The sequence below is a fragment of the Mus caroli genome, chromosome 4, assembly GCF_900094665.2.
Source record: "Mus caroli chromosome 4, CAROLI_EIJ_v1.1, whole genome shotgun sequence".
Taxonomy (NCBI): domain Eukaryota; kingdom Metazoa; phylum Chordata; class Mammalia; order Rodentia; family Muridae; genus Mus; species Mus caroli.
In genome coordinates, this window is record NC_034573.1 from 15,668,928 (window position 1) to 15,684,539 (window position 15,612).

Below are 15,612 nucleotides of genomic sequence, written 5' to 3' on the forward strand. Positions count from 1 at the left end.
TAGCTCATATTGAGATTACAACTAAAATCCAGAGGAGATTCTGGGTTAAAAGCAAATCTTTGGAGTTTCGTCAGCACATGACCACCTGCATTTACAAAGTTAGTTAGAGGTGAGCAAAGAGTAAGAACTGAATGCCAGGCAACCCTGACATTTACTGTGGCCCCTTTCCTCGGAACTACCCAACATCACCTATCAACCACTCCAGATGGACAAGGAATGCACATTTCTAGATTCTTTTGGGTGTTGGCTGTTTATACCTGGGGAACTGTGCCTGAGAAAGGTTAAGACAGAGAAAGGAGTCATCATTGTCAGTATTCTGGCAATGAGTGGTTGAGATGTTGGAGCAATGTCAGGAGCCTAGAGCTTCATTAATAAATGAGTCAAGAAGTAAAGAGGAGTGAGCCATATTTAAAACTAAGAGGCCAAAAATTTGAGATAGACTTCATGATTGTCCATTCCTCCTAAACGGCCATGACCAGACACATTTCTGAGGAGAAAAGAAAAGGAGATTTAATTTGTATGAAGAGAGCAATACAGTAAGATATTTAAGCGATAAATATCAGCATCCTCTAAAAATTGGAGAAATTGGCTTTGGGTGAAATTTAAACATTTTGAAATTAAAAATTTTGAAATATTTGTTTGAAAGATGTAACACATTTAAAGGTATGTTAGTCAAAATGGTCCATTAGAGGAGACTTCAGCAATTCATAATTTGGAAGGTGTAATCTTTAAAGTTTTAGCTTAGAGACAGGTGATCTATTAATATTATCCAGGCAACAAAGAGATTGGTCTTAGAGAAGAAATAAATGAGTGTTTCCCTCACTTTAACAAAAAAGGAGGCTGGCATTTTGAATAGTGATTCCTTACTGTTCGCTGAACCACAGGAGAGTATCTTTAAAAGTTGCCTTTCATAGAAACTTTAGGTTCAATATGTGGGCTCAGCTACATGGCCCAGGTCTCCAGTGAAGAAAGTGAAAATATAAGATGAGGAATGTATTGTCACCAAGATCCAAATGTTTAATATCTGTTGCATTCTTTAGTCTGTTAGTGCAGCTTACATAAGTAGATCCTCTTCTTAAGTAACTTCAATGCATTCATTTAGCAAATACTGGCACAGGATTATCTGGTAGGATACATTTCTGCTTTACATAGTTGATTGGACTCATCCACTGACAATTGATTTCTCTTAGTACTCATTGAGGTTATTTTGTAATACATCATGGAAAAATCTAAAAGGAGGAGTCTAAACATAACCCCACAGTACTAGTTAAGAACAAGATGAAATTACTCAAGATCTGATCTCATTATCCTGGAATCAAGAAAGAATGGATAACCTTAGAGCTTTCAGACCTGGATTAGCCAATATATTTACATTCAGCACTGGGCAGGAATACAGGCAGAACTTCAGTTGGCTGTTTGAGTGACTTGTGACAGCTCTTTATCCAAGCACATGAACTTCCCATATATCCCAGCTGGAAAACACCTTAGTACTCTTGACCTTCCTTCAGTTTCTTATTGAACTAATACACCTATAATATAAGATATAGTTCTCTTACTTTACTGTTAATTTTTATATCTCTTATTTTCATTTTTTGCCTGTTTCCATAACTTACCATCTGAATTTCTGAGACGGTGACTGGCATACTGATGCTTTGAAACAGAAATTACACTACAATACTGGAAGTAACTGGGACCAGTGGGAACTAGGCACCCAGGAACTCTGCCCAACCAGTGGCACGGGTTCCTTCCTGTCTCGGACAATGCCCTGAGCAGACCATAGGCACAAATTCTACAGCCAGTCCCACAACATCCAGAGGAAGCTCCACTCCCAGGCACTCTAAAACTTCCAGGATCATAGGACCAGAGATGAGGAGGGCACAATATCTGCTTCAACACCAGAAGTAATTGGGACCAGGAAGACCCAGGCACCCAGGAACTCCATCTGACCAGTGGCATGGGTTTCTTCTGGTCTGAGCTGGTGCTTCAACTCCACAGCCAGTCCCAAAACACCCAGAGGAAGCTCCACTCCCAGGGGCTCTAACATACTCAGGATCATAGAATCAGAGGTGTCCTGAGGAGACCTTGGGTACTATCTCTGCAGCCTGTCCCATAACACCCACAAGAAGCTCTGATCTCAGGTTCTGTAATTTGCCCAGGACCACAGGATCACACAATCACAGGATACCAGAATCCAAGGAGCTTGGTTACACCACAATTTAAGGGTTCCAGAGGCAGCTTGATTCCCAGGAGCTCTGATACACCTAGGATCTCAGGATCCCAGGATCCCAGTGACAGCTGAACTCTGAGGAGCTCTGACACAACCAGGATCACAGAAAGGACAGGCTCCAGTCAGATATAGTGAGGGCAGGTAGCACTGGAGATAACCAGATGGTAGGAGGTAAGTGTAAGAACATAAGCAACAGAAACCAAGGTTACTTGGCATCATCAAAACCCAATTCTCCCACCATAGCAAGTCCTGGATACACCATCACACTGGAAAAGCAAGATTCAGATCTAAAATCACTTCTCATGATGGGGATAGAGGACTTTAAAGCCATTAATAACTTCCTTAAAGAAACATAGGAGAGCACAGATAAACAGCTAGAAGCCTTTAAAGAGGAAACACAAATATTCTTTGGGGAATTACAGGAAAACACAATCAAACAGGAGATGGAAATAAACAAAACCATCCAAGATCTAAAAATGAAACTAGAAGCAATAAAGAAACCACAAAGGGTCCTTTCAGCAAACGCTAGTGTATGCAATGGTGTCATCGTTTGGAGGCTAATTATGGATGGATCCCTGGATATAGCAGTCTCTAGATGGTCCATCCTTTTGTCTCAGCTCCAAACTTTGTCTCTGTAACTCCTTCCATGGGTGATTGTTTCCAATTCTAAGAAGGGGCAAAGTGTCTAGGCCGGGGCCTAGCAAACACAGAAGTGGACGCTCACAGTCAGCTATTGGATGGATCACAGGGCCCCCAATGGAGAAGCTAGAGAAAGTATCCAAGGAGGTAAAGAGATCTGCAACCCTGTAGGTGCAACAACATTATGAACTAACCAGTACCCCGGAGCTCTTGACTCTAGCTGCATATGTATCAAAAGATGGCCTAGTCGGCCATCACTGGAAAGAGAGGCCCATTGGACTTGCAAACTTTATATGCCCCAGTACAGGGGAACGCCAGGGCCAAAAATTGGGAGGGGGGGTTAGGGAAGGGGGGGGGGGGGGTTATGGGGGACTTTTGGGATAGCATTGGAAATGTAATTGAGGAAAATACGTAATTAAAAAAAAAAAGAAAAGAAACCACAAAGGGAGACAGCCTTGGAGTTAGAAAATCTAGGAAAGAGATCAGGAGTCATAGATGCAAGCATCACCAACAGAATACAAGAGATATTAGAGAATCTCAGATGCAGAAGATAGCATAGAAAACATTGACACAACAGTCAAAAAAATGCAAAAAGCAAAAAGCTCCTAACCCAAAACATCCAGAAAATCCAGGACACAATGAGAAGACCAAACCTAAGGATAATAGGAATAGAAGAGAAGGAAGATTCCCAACTTAAAGGGCCATAAATATTTTCAACAAAATTATAGAAGGAAACGTCCCTAATCTAAAGAAAGAGATGCACATAAACATACAAGAAGCCTACAGAACTCCAAATAGACTGGATCAGAAAAGGAATTCCTCTTGTCATATAATAATCAAAACTCCAAATAGACTAAACAAAGAAATAATATTTAAAGCAGTCAGGGAAAAGATTAAATAACATGTAAAGGCAGACCTATTAGAATTAAATCAGTCTTCTCATCAGAGACTATGAAAGCTACAAGATTCTAGGCAGATGTCATACAGTCCCTAAGAGAACACAATTGATAGCCCAGGCTACTACAACTAGCAAAATTCTCAATTACCATAGACAGCAAAATGAAGATATTCCATGACAAAACCAAATTTACACAATATCTTTTCATAAATCCAGCCCTACAAAGGATAATAGATGGAAAACACCAACACGGGGAGGGAAACTAAACAAGCAAGAAAAAAGAAATAAAGTAATCTTTCAACAAACCCAAAAAGAAGATAGCCACACAAACATAATTCCACCTCTAACAACAAAAATAACAGGGAGTAACAATCACTTTTCCTTAATATCTCTTAACATCAATGGACTCAATTCCCCACAAAAGACATACACTAACAGACTTGATACGTAAACATGACCCAGTATTTTGCTGCATGCAGGAAACACACCTCAGTGACAAAGACAGAAACTACCTTAGAGTAAAAGATGGAAACACAATTTTCCAAGCAAATGGCCCCAAGAAACAAGCTGGAGTAGCCATTCTTATATCAAATAAAATTGACTTTTCACCAAAAGTTATCAAAAAAGATGAGGAAGGACACTTAATACTGGTCAAAGCAGAAGTCTACCAAGATGATCTCTCAATTCTGAACATCTATGCTCCAAAATCAAGGGCATCCACATTCATAAATGAAACTTTACTAAAGCTCAAAGCATACATCTCACTCTACACAATAATAGTGGGAGACTTCAACAACCCACTCCTACCAATGGATAGATCATGGAAACAGAAACTAAACAGACACACAGTGAAACTAACAGAAGTTATGAACCAAATGGACCTAAGAGATATTTTTAGAACATTTCATCCTAAAGAAAAAGAATATACCTTCTTCTCAGTACCTCACAGTACCTTCTCCAAAATTGACCACATAATTGGTCACAAAACAAGTCTCAACAGATACAAAAATAATGAAATAATCCCATGCACCACAGACTAAGGCTGGTCTTAAATAGCAACAAAAACTATGGAAAACACCCATACACCTAGAACCTGAACAATGCTCTACTCAATGATAACTTGGTCAAGGAAGAAATAAAGAAATTAAAGGCTTTTTACAATTTAATGAAAATGAAGACACATCATGCCAAAACCTATAGGACACAATGAAAGCAGTGGTAAGAGGAAAACTCATAGCTCTAAGTGTCTCCAAAAAGAAACTGAAGAGAGCTTACACTAGCAGCTTGACAGCACACCTGAAAACTCCAGATCAAAAAGAAGCAAATACACCCAAGAGGAGTAGAAGGCAGGAAATAATGAAATCAGGGCTGAAATCAACCAAATAGAAACAAAAAGAACTATACAAAGAATCACCAATCACTCCTTTGCCAAAGATCAAGTGACCATAGTTGTGTGGGTTCAATTCCAGTGCTCCATTGATCTTCCTGCCTGTCTCTGTTCTAATACCATGCCGTTTCTATCACTATTGCTCTGTAGTACAACTTGAGGTCAAGGGTGGTGATTCCACCAGAAATTCTATTATTGTTGAGAATAGTTTTTGTTATCCTGTTTTTTTTTTTTTTGTTGTTGTTATTTCAAATGAATTTGCAATTTGCTCTTTTTAACTCTATGAAGAATTAGTTGGAATTTTGATGGGGATTACATTGAGTTTGTAGATTGCTTTCAGCAAGATGTCCATTTTTGCTATATTAATCCTGCCAATCTATGTGCATGGGAGATCTTACCATCTTCTGAGATCTTCTTAGCTTTCTTTCTTCAGAGGCTTGAAGTTTGTGTCCTACAGATCTTTCACTTGCTTAGAGTCACACCAAGGTATTTTATATTATTTGTGACTATTGTGAAGGGTGTTGTTTCCCTAAGTTCTTTCTCAACCTGTTTATCCTTTGGGAGGAAGGCCACTGATTTGTTGGAGTTAATTTTATATCCAGCTACTTTGCTGAAGTTGTTTATCATGTTTAGGAGTTCTCTCATGGAATTTTTGGGGTCACTTAAGTTTACTATCATATCATCTGCAAATAGAAACATTTTGACTTCTTCCTTTCCAATTTGTATCCCTTTGACCTCCTTTTGTTCTCTAATTGCTCTGGCTAGGACTTTGAATACTATATTGAATAAGTAAGGAGAGAGTGGGTAGCCTTGTCTAGTCCCTGACTTTAGTGGGATTGCTTCAAGTTTCTCTCCATTTAGATTGATGTTGGCTACTGGTTTGCTGTATATTGCTTTTACTATGTTTAGGTATGGGTCTTGAATTCCTGATCTTTCTAAGACTTTTATCATGAAGGAGTGTTGGATTTTGTCAAATGCTTTCTCAGCATCTAATGAAAGGATCATATGGGGTTTTTTGTTTGAGTTTGTTTATATAGTGGGTTATGATGATGGATTTCCGTATATTGAACCATCCTTGCATCCCTGGGATGAAGCCTACTTGATCATGATGGATGATCATTTTAATGTATTCATGGATTTGGTTTGTGAGAATTTTATTGAGTAGTTTTNCATCGATATTCATAAGGGAAATTNGTCTGAAGTTCTCTTTCTTTGTTGGGTCTTTGAGTGGTTTAGGTATCAGAGTAATTGTGGCTTCATAGAACTAATTGGGGAGAGTACCTTCTGTTTCTATTTTGTGGAATAGTTGGAGGAGTATTGGTATTAGGTCTTCTTTGAAGGTCTGGTAGATGTCTGCACTAAACTCATCTGGTCCTGGGCTTATTTTTGATTGGGGAACTATTAATGACTGTTTCTATTTCTTGAGGGAACATGGAACTATTTAGTTTGTCTGATCCTGATTTAAGTTTGCTATCTGGTAGCTGTCCAGAAAAGTGTCCATTTCATCATAAATAATTAAAAAAAAAAAAAAAGAAACAACAATTACTCTGTTTGCTAAAGCACAGGTCCATCTTCTCAAAAGTTGCCATTCAAAGTAACTCTTTAAGTTCAACATCATATTTATAAGCAACAGGTCTAAGATTATTCAGCTTTATCTCGTCTTTGATACATGAAACCATGTTATGCTGTAACAGTGCATACATACTTGCCCTGTTTGACTTCAATTCCTAGACCTTAAGTGTCTTCATTGCTGTCTACATTGCTTTTTCATATTTGAAATACAGTACAATCTAATCTTGGTTCATATTTCAGGGATTCATCATCCATTCTATATTAAATGCAAAATCTGCGAAGTATCAAGTCAGAATGAACTGTCATTTTTTAAAATCTCCATATGAGTTAAATCATATATTCATTACAGTACTAATATTTTGTACAATAGATAATACTGTTCTCTATGTGATCCCCATACTTAATTATTCATTTTTTATATAATAGAAAGATGATTTTTACTCACCATTAAGTGATTTCCCTAACAAGTGCCTTGTTCAAATATATTTTAAGGAATGTTATCAACCAACTATTAGATAACTCATAAAAAGTGACATAAAGAATTTTGGAGTCATTTACTAGATTACATAAAGTACAGGACAGAGACTTTTATAAACTTCTAAAAATTATAGAATGCTTTGGTTTGAGTATAATTTGTCCCCACTAAAACTCATGGCATGGCTAAATCCATTTTCAGAAAAGTTGGGAGGGGGCCCAGTGGAAGGTGTCTGCATCATTCAGCAGGAGCACTCATACATGGGTTATGTTTTTCCTTCCCTATTGAGTTCTCACTCCCATGGTACTTGACAGGTTGTCTTAGTAGTTCATTTTCTTGGTTCTGAACACACCTGCTGCCTTCCTTCTTTCTGCCATAAAGTGAAGTAGAATAAGACTATCACAAAATATAGCTGTCCAATATGGACAGTACATGATCTCACAAATGTTGGCTCTTTTAACTTATAAAGGACCTGGCTTATTCTATTATATACATAGATAAGAAAGCAAGGCATAGTAAAAAAAAAACCAAAGTTCAACTCAACAAGACCTACATGAATGAGAACAATGTTCAACTCAACAAGAATTACATGAATGATGGACCTTGACTTCTTTGAACTGTCTGGGGGAAGGTTAAGAAACAATGCTGTGGCTTTCAGAAACCACCATGAGTGATATGGTAACTTCTCATTGCCACTTAGGAATTATCAGGGCTTGGGAGACAGAAAGCTTGGATAAGAGCCTGTTGGAAGGGTTAAATGAACATAGGTTAACGAATACTCTGGTCTCTTCTATCTCATAGAATGCTTTTGAAGGGTAAAATATATTAGCTTCAGACAGAGATGAGCCTACCCAGCACTCAGAGATGCTGAGCTCTTCCATCTTGGATGAGGGTGAAAACAGTCAGTCTTTGCTCAGTAATACAGGCAGGATTTTTTCAAGAAGGCTGGGCCTTCCAGCTCTCAGTCAAAGAACAATAAGAACCAACAAACTTCATATGCAGGGAACATGCACCAAATTTCAGAGGAGATCAGATTTACTGCAACCCTGGTATTAAGAGAAAGTTTTCTTTCTATCCAGAAATTCCTGGAGTAAGAAGTAGGGTAAAAAGATGGCAGAATAGGTCTTTTAGAAGGAGAAGTTTCATCCCTGGACCAGTACCCTGTAGAGACTGCCTGAATGAAACACACAAGTGATGACTAAGTATAGATCACTGCTTCATTGTTTCTTCCCCAGATCAGGAAAGGAAATCCTGGTAGAACAGAACAGATCAGATCAATGCAGTAAATCTTTCTAGCCAAAAATATTTGTACTCATGCCCGCAGTGTTTCAACTGACAGAACACCATGTGTTTCTACATGATCTCTACACCATTCTTGGGAACATCTGAAAATGCACTGAAAGCTTGCAAAGATCCTTCACATACATAAAACACTTTACTGCAGGTAGTTTTGCAGGCAGAATCAGGTGGAGGTGTGTTATAAAAACAGGAAGTGCCCTAATACCATGGGGCCTCCAGTGAATTGATCCACTGGACCCACAGTCCATACACACACTTTCTCACTGCTCAGGGTTTTCCAATTCATTTTTTGTTTAGCTGAAAGATGTTAGACATAGAGAGCACACATGGAGTCTTGATAGGATTCTCAGAATTTTTTATCTTTAATTTTACCTTATGATATATCCACTTCCAGAACTGGATTATGAACCTAAACATCACCTCTAACAACCTTTGATCAGAGTTCTTTATTTTTGCTATTCAAAAAACAGTTTTGTACCTCTATGTGGAGTCTTTGTCTGTCTGATCACATTTAATCATTTCATCAATGCCTAAGGCTTGATAAGGCCACCATATGTATCATGTCTTCCATTACTTAATCCAGTGAGATTTCTCAAGTCACCATCTATACTTATATGAAATGAAGTATAGTTGAATTCTTTTCTCTTCTTAGAGAAGAAAATATACTTTACTTCTTGAATTTTTAATTCTGATGTAGATATCTTGGTATTATTCAGACTTATAGATTATAGAACTAATTATGTACTGGGTAGAGTTCTTATTTGAAGCGGCTTTAATTGTATTCCACTCATCTTCATTACATCTTTGTGAAGTATGACCACAAGATCAATTAGTTTTCTTTAATAGGGAGAAGAGGAACAAAGTGGTTTGCTCAAGGTCACTTACGAAATAAGCACTGTAATCAGGTAGCAGAAAGAGCAGGCCTCTTGATTCCCGCTTCTGTGTTCAACCCAGGCATCATCCTGTTGCCTCCAAACCATGGCACGATCTCAGGAGTGGTTTCATTTCATGCTTAGCAGGGAAACCACCACCAACCACCCTTGCCTCCTGAGTTGTTCAGCTAGCCAGGGAGGATACAACAAAAGGTGAACAAATTTCTTCCTCTCATTTGCCCAGAACACAGCATACATCTAATGACTGGACTACAAGAGACAGAAAGCAGGCTGTTTACCTCCATGTAGTAACATGGACCATGTTAGGGCACCTGAGGTTTGCATCTATATTCCCCCTTTCTTTTATAGTGACATTAAAGCAGAACTATAGTGCACCTATCCACCACAATCTACTTAAACACAACCCCCAACAAACACCCCCAAAGAAAACACGTTATAATAAATCCAGAGACCTAAGTACTTATGTATTTTCCCACTTTCTGATAAGCATCATGCATTTCCTGTAATAATCTTCACACAAAACTGTCGAGAGCCAAAGCTGGCCTCTGAATCCCAGTCTGCCTCATTCCTAATTTCCTTTATATAAGAGACTGAATGAAGGAGAGTCTTTGCAGAACACATCTTTGCTCCTCAGAGGACGGGAGAAACAGACCCGAGTAAATCATTTTTTGGAGGGGTGGGGGGTGGGGAGACCAGCATGGTAAGACACAGAAATGAAATGGAACAAGTGTCTTTGGGGCTGGCTGTGGGCTATATAACTAGTTAACTTTGTGTTCTTAGGATTGCTAATCCAGTGACAAAGGAATTCTATAGAGACCCAAATGATGGCTGACTGAAGTGGACACTTGGAGAATGCATAATGATGCCCTTTCTTATAGAGGACATGCTCTTCCCCCCTGGATTGATGCTCTCTCTCTCTCTCTCTCTCTCTCTCTCTCTCTCTCTCTCTCNCACACACACACACACACACACACACACACACACACACACACACACATACACTCACATACATACACACTACTCTTGTTACCCCTTCCTTCTTGTCACTGCTCTATTCTAATGGCCTGGCATAACCTCCACATTCCAGATATATACTGCCATGTAAATATGCAGAACGTTCTGACACTTAAAAATATGTCCAGAGCAAAGTAGGGCAGATGAGAATTACAGTGTAGCCTGCAGGCATAGGGAGAGAAATGAGTAGGCAATACTTCACTTCCTGAAGTTACGATAGTAGTTTTCCAGCCAACTGATGCATGGGGGGTAGGGTTGTGGGGGGTAGGTTATTAACCAAGCCAACAAATGCACAGGCTAGGAAACTAATAAATTATTTTGACAGTGTTTTAAAACCCATGTTTCTTCAATGATATATCACCAAGTACAAGAGAAGCTTTAAATTTTGCACTTATTTTAAAGACTCAATATTTTCATGTTATGATAGTATTTATTCAAATGTGAGCCATCACAAATGAATGGATAAGTCTCATTTTATAAAGAATACAGAATAGTGATCAATGTCAATAGTGATCAACTACTGCCTCAAGTTTTCCAATGATAAACTCAATTTCTGCAAAGATGTAATCAAAATGACCATTTTCAATATGAAATCAAGAATTCTACACTGAACCCTTATTAGAAGACTGAGTTTTTGCTAACTGATAGGGTGCTGTGTTTGTTTGTTTGTTTGTTTTTTAATGCTGCCCTTGTAGTTGACCAAGGGCTGAGAAAGCATCTTTAAGGCATGGGAAAACTAAGATGGTCATAAGTTTTCCCCAAAGGCATATCTGTAGAGCTGGGCCTTCACAGTGTGATTCCAGAGTTTGTGAGGAGTTGCAAAACTCAGTGAAAGTGCGTAGCATGTTCCCAATGCCAACTCTCCTGATTGATGCAAATGACTAAAAATTCAGGACCAACAGAAACCCATGGTAAACATAGAGGTCTGCATTATTTACAGCTACTGCTTTTTGTCCTACGATGTTGGTCAGGTTGATGTGTTCAGAGCTTTCCTCTTACGTTTCACTGAATGTTCACAGAGTGACATGATGGGTAATTGTACTCTCATTCTCCACAGCAAGGTCATCCAAGATGAGCAAAGGCTGTTTGGAGTCCTTTTGCTCAAAGGTCCCAAATCCCAGGCCAGGATTGTTTTTGCTATGTTGTCACTAAAGCAAATTTGACAGGATGCCATAGATTCCACAGGAGTTTGTCAAGTACCGTGTGTGCTGAATAGTACTCAAGGCTCAGAAAGTAAAATGATGAGAAAACAAAGGTTTTTCCTTCCAGATGCTCTGGGATTGATAGCACCCAGGTGTAAGCCACATAGTCTTATTCTTTCTAGGTTTTTTCATTTGTAGTTGTAGGGAAATTAATAGCAATGACAGAATTAACCTTAAGTATGGAAGATGACAGAAAATGATTTAATTATTTGTGAGAGTCCTGGCTTCCTGTTATTGAGACGGGCAGTAGGCAATTACAGCAGGATATAATTTGGGTTTTGTATAATACAATATAAAACAGATCCAAATGGATGTAATTAAGTGTAGGATATTGACTAGCCAATCCACTTAAGTGAATTTTATTGAATAAATGTAATTGTGAGTTATTGCAATTTCTAATAGTTTCTGACATTTTGAGTACTTACATTGTGTGCCTATGAAATATTTACAAGATTATCCCAATTAGCTGAGAAATAATAGCAAATTTCAAATATGGTTTGGTAGCTACTTTGAAAGAACAATCCCATAGAGTCTGCTGTTTAAATGATATAAAAGTTGAAATTGTTTAGATAGTGTTTGTTTCTAGTACAAACAGTGTAACTAACCTGAAGACAGTTAAACAGGAAGAACTAACATGACCTCATCTACTGAAAATTGATTTTTCTAAAGTTTGAGTTTAGAAAACACAGAACAACTTTTTATTTTAGAGGAATTCATTTCACACAAATGGATTTTTAATAAAATCTTTGGTTATTTCCTAATGTGGATTTACTGGTCAGGTCCTTTTTCTTGTCTTGTTTATTGGTTTCTTTATCTTCCCTGAACAGTCTTAGCTGGAGGCAACCTCAGAATTGCAGAACACCAGCACAGGCTTCCATTGAAAGTAAAAAGGAATGAGGGTGGAGGGCTTCTGGGAAGAATGGGAATATCCCACAGTATGGGGACTAGGGGATACCTGGGCCTTGAAATCATAAAAGCTTTCATTCAAAATCCCAAATTAAAAGTAGAAAATTACTAAGGTTTCAGAAACCTGTCATTTAAAATGCAATTAAAGTCTGCAAAGCCAGGTTCTAAGTTATGAAACTCATTGTCTAAAGTTGCCAAAGAATTCCAACAGGATTTCATAATTCTGTGCAACTATTTTTCAATCCTTCAATTTTCTGAAGGTTTCTTGATACATAAAATAACAACCATTGTTAAATTACACTGCAATAGTCTCCAGTTTAGAAGCCAGTGTCAGTTTTCAAGGTTGACCGTAGAGCTTCATGTTCAATGGGATTATCTAAATTGAAAAACAGGGAGTTTAAAGGGAACTCTGTAGTGGCCATGGCCAGAGAGGCAGGAGAGTCCGTGGTACTCAGGTCCTGTTGCTTTTGAGGTGGTCAAGCCATTGTTGAAGGACAATATCCCCAGGTCTATTCTCTGATACCACCTTCTCCCTGGACTTCTCTAGAGCTATGATTCTGCCCTTTTTAGGACAAAGGCACTTGGGATATTTCCACAGAAAAGAACTTCCATTTGACTTTATTTGCATATTTCAATAAAATACGATCTCTTCCCCAACCCTCCCAAAGCTACAGTTATTTAGGATTTGAGCACCAAGAGTTTACTCATGAGCTCTTGCACTTTCCTATCGTCTTGTTCTTCTGCTTTGTAGGTGATCTCTTTTCAACTCATTCTGTCTAAGATGCCACAGCACACATTTATCTCCTTCTGAATGACAAAGCACACACTCGGCTGCCTGTTAGACATCTCCCTCTGGATTTGACATGTCCTAAATGGATGTCTTCACCTTCTATAGTATCTGAGCTCCACAATCTTAACATTGTCAACTTGTATTTGTATTTTGGCATTAACCACCATCAACACAGTCATCTAGAAATCTGAGCATTATCATTCTCTCACCGTGTCTCTCCCTGTTTATATCAGTTCTAGTTCGTTTCATATGGATGTGTTAGATCCTCTCTTTGCTCATTCCTGTAGTCACTACGGGAATTTCAGATTAATTACAATGTCTTCACTGCATTCACCATAGCATTCTAAATCATTTCGTACTTTCTAACCTTACTTTCTTCAAATCTATTCTCAACCTTGGAGTCGATATCATAATTTAAAATTTAAAACTCTGGAGAGCTCACCGAAAACTGTGATCCCAACTCCATGTGAGACGTATAGCCCAAACTCATCATGTGTGAGTGCGTTGCAGTCCATGTGGGGCAGGCAGATGTCCAGATGGGCAATGCCTGTTGGAAGCTCTACTGTCTGGAACATGGGATTCAGCCTGATAGGCAGATGCCCAGAGATAAGACCATTGGTGGAGGGGATGACTCCTTCACCACCTTCTGTGAAACTGGAGTTGGAAAACATGTGCTTTGGGTGGTCTTTGTGGAGCAGGAGCCTACTGTAATGATGAGATCCGAAATGGCCCATACCGCCATTTCTTCCACCCAGAGCAGCTTTTCACTGGGAAAGAAGATGCAGCCAACAACTATGCCTATGGTCACTACACCGTTGGTAAGGAGATTATTGACCCAGTGCTGGACTAGATCCGCAAGCTGTCTGATCCGTGCACAGGACTTCAAGGCTTCGTAGTATTCCACAGCTTTGGAGTGGGCACTGGCCCTGGCTTCACCTCTCTGCTGATGGAGCGGCTTTCTGTTGATTATGGCAAGAAGTTCAAGCTGGAATTCTCCATCTACCCAGCCCCACAAGTGTCCACAGCTGTAGAGGAGCCTGACAACTCAATCCTGACCACCTATACCACCCTGGAATACTAACTGTGCCTTCATGGTGGACAATGAGACCATTTATGACATCTGCCACTGTAACCTGGATATTGAGCATCCAACCTCATCTGCCTCATCAGCCAAAATGTCTCCTCCATCACAGCTTCCTTGCACTTTGATGGGGCCTTCAGTGTGGACCTGACAAAGTTCCAGACCAACCTGGTGCCCTACCCTTGGCTACCTATGCACCAGTCTTTTCTGCAGAGAAGGCCTACTATAAGCAGCTATCAGTGGCAGAGATCGCCAATGCCTGTTTTGAGCCTGCCAACAAGATGGTGAAATGTGACCCTAGGCATGGCAAGTATATGGCCTACTGCCTGCTATACATTGGAGATGTGGTGCCCAAGGATGTTAATGCTGCCATTGCTGCCACCAAGACTAAGCACATCATCCAGTTTGTGGACTGGTGTCCCATAGGCTTCAAGGTTGGTATCAACTACCAGCCACCCACTGCGGTGCCTGGGGGTGACCTGGGAAAGGTGCAGCATGCAGTGTGTATGCTGAACAACGCAACTGCCATCGCTGAAGCCTAGACCCGTCTGGACCACAAGTTTGCCAAGAGGGCTGGTATGTGGGTGAGGGAATGGAGAAGGGGGAGTTCTCTGAGGCTAGAGAGGATATAGCTGCCCTGGGAAAAGATTATGAGGAAGTAGGCATCGATTCCTATGCGGACAGGGGTGTGGGAGAAGAATAGACAGCTACTTGGAGCATGTTCACTGTGTTTATTATAAAATCCTTTAGAAATAAACAGTTGTCTTGCATGGTAATAAATAAATAAATAAACAAACAAACAAATAGAAATTCAACTCTGATAATGTCACTCATTTTCCTGTTTTAAAATATTTCGGACACTCGCCAGCTACCACAACACCCGCCACAGGATCTTAAGACTTCTGGTGAGTGGAGCACAGCTTCTGCTCCAATCCAAGTGCTCGGGACCTGAGGCTGCATTAGTTAGGGAAGCAGAAACCAGTCTGAGTAGGGCCACAGGCCTCATCCGGCCGGATCAGCACCGGGGTAGCGGGGGCCCAGGGTTGCCTGAAACCCGCCAGCTACCCACGACCCCCGCCTCAGGATTTTGGGACTGCTGGTGAGTGGAACACAGCTTCTGATCCAGTCCAATCACTCGGGACCTGAGACTGCTCTGGTTGGGGAGAGAGAAATCCGGCCTACATAGGGCCACAACCCTCTTCCGGTCAGAAAAGCACCGGGGCAGCTGG

The 15,612-nt window shown here is 39.9% G+C and overlaps 1 protein-coding gene and 1 pseudogene across 2 annotated transcripts in view; one reads left to right on the forward strand and one right to left on the reverse strand.

The window, feature by feature from the left end:
• Nucleotides 1-15,612, reverse strand: part of Nkain3 (sodium/potassium transporting ATPase interacting 3) — a 617,618-nt gene that overhangs the window by 223,487 nt on the left and 378,519 nt on the right. The gene's annotated exons all lie outside the window — the stretch shown is intronic.
• Nucleotides 13,794-15,086, forward strand: LOC110292381 (annotated as a pseudogene).